The 2076-nt window shown below is 40.0% G+C and overlaps 1 pseudogene; it reads left to right on the top strand.

Annotated features, from left to right (window-relative positions):
• Window positions 1-789: 789 nt before the first annotated feature.
• LOC142433324 (S-methyl-5'-thioadenosine phosphorylase-like) lies at window positions 790-1686 on the top strand (annotated as a pseudogene).
• The last annotated feature ends 390 nt before the right edge of the window (window positions 1687-2076 follow it).

The raw sequence follows: 2076 nt of genomic DNA, 5'->3' as shown, positions 1-2076 counted from the left end.
GACAGTGCAGAACTGCCCCTGTGGGTTTCTGAGACTCTAATTCTTTACAGGAGTAGAAAATCTTGCTTTTCTCCTGTGGAAAAGCTGGTGATTTCATACTGATGACCTTGTGACTATCACAAGGAACATTATTCCAAACTCCTAATATATTCCTTTTCTTGTGCATTTTATTCCCAAAATATTTGGTAAAATGTATTCCACAGTTTACTTTTATGAAATGCTTAATTCAGTACTTATTATTATAATGTCTTTGAAATTGACTAGAATATATTAAGACTCTTAGATTTCATATAATTCCTGGTATACTATATATATTATAACTAATATATACTGTATGTTAAGGCTATATATTATTTTTATTTAATTTTTACTTTGTGTTGACTATTATAATTATTTCATTTTATAGCTGAGGAATTCCATATTACAGATCCTTTGAGACCATATTTCCATGGTAACCAAAAACACAGAAAGAGGAATCGGCAAAGAATGAGTAGGACAGGTATGGCTAGACTCCTATAGGCTTTAGAGATTTCTTAACTCCTGTGTTCGGTCCATTTCTAGAAAGTTATAATAAATAGTTTCCTCCCTTCTCAAGTGGCTGTTGTTTGAAAATTTCATCCTAGATAAGAAGGCTTCCTGGAAAATTGTTATATATAAAAATTAATTTTGAGTTTATGAAATTCATTCATCCAATGAAAATTTATTGACTTTCCTACTCCACATGCTTATCGGGGCGTACTACAGCCATTCTGCAGAGCCAGCCTGTGATGTGCCTTGACTGCTACAGTCATGGCCTTAGCTGCCACCACCATGGCTGTGAAGATTGGAATAATTGGTGGAACAAGTCTGGATGACCTAGACATTTTAGAAGGAAGAACAGAAAAATATGTGGATACTCCATTTGCCATCTGATGTTTTAATATGGGGGAAGATAAAGAACATAGATGTGTCCTTCTTGCAAAGGATGGAAGGCAACACAGCACTGCGCCTTCCAAAGTCAACTACCAGGAGAACTTCTGGGTTTTGAAAGACAAGGGCTGTGTACACATACCATAGTGACCACAGCTCCTTAAGGGACAAGATCTAGCCAGGTGACATCATCATCATTGACAGGATCACCATAAGGCCTCAGACCTATGATGAGAGTCATTCCTGTGCCATATTCCAATAGCAGAGACAATATGCCCCAAGATAAGAGAGGTCCTCATGGAGACTGCCATACCTAGGACTCCTGTGTCACTCAAAAGGGACAATGGTCACACTGGAGTGGCCCTGGTTTAGCTCTCAAGCAGAAAGCTTCATGTTCTGTACCTGGAGGGGTGTGTGTGTGTGTGTGTGTGTGTGTGTGTGTGTGTGTGTGTGTGTGTGTGGGTGGCGGGGGGTGAGGGGTGAAGGGTGGTGGTGATGGATGTTATCAACCTGACTACATTTCCAGAGATGGTTCTTGCTTAAGAGGCTGGGATTTGCTATGCAAGCATAGCCATGCCAACAGATCACCGTTGCTGGAAGGACTATGAGGAAGCAGTTTCAGTGGACAGGGTCATAAAGACTCTGAAAGAAAATGTCAACAAAGGCAAAAGTTTACTCTTAACTGCCATACCCCAGACAGGGTTCATGGAGTGGTGTGAAATACTGCATAACCTGAAGAATACAGCCAAGGTTTTGGTTTTATTACCAAGACTTTGAAATGGCATGGCTGCCCAGAAGAAAGGACTACTTTCTAATTCCAGTCACGCAGGGAATTCCTGCAGAACTTGAAAGAACATGTGTCCTTGCCTGCTTTGAGAGCATGCCAGAAGAAACACAAGAATTTGCACATATTAGAGATTTCTCCTACAAGACTTAGGATGTGTCTTAAAACAAGGAAAACAAATGACCAATAAACACGCAGAAACAAAGAATCTTGCATTCTAGAAAAAACAACAACAAAGAGTTACCAATTCTCCTCCCCCTGTTTGATGAGCATCAGGAAAGCTGAGCAGGTAGGAGTGAGTAACACTTAGTTTCCCATGTTGCCAAGGGATAGAAAGAAACAGACAGACAATTTACTGATGTGACTGTAAATTGGTACACTCT

This window comes from Tenrec ecaudatus, chromosome X (genome assembly GCF_050624435.1).
Source record: "Tenrec ecaudatus isolate mTenEca1 chromosome X, mTenEca1.hap1, whole genome shotgun sequence".
NCBI classification, from domain to species: Eukaryota; Metazoa; Chordata; class Mammalia; order Afrosoricida; family Tenrecidae; genus Tenrec; species Tenrec ecaudatus.
This window is presented reverse-complemented; position numbering and strand designations above follow the sequence as displayed.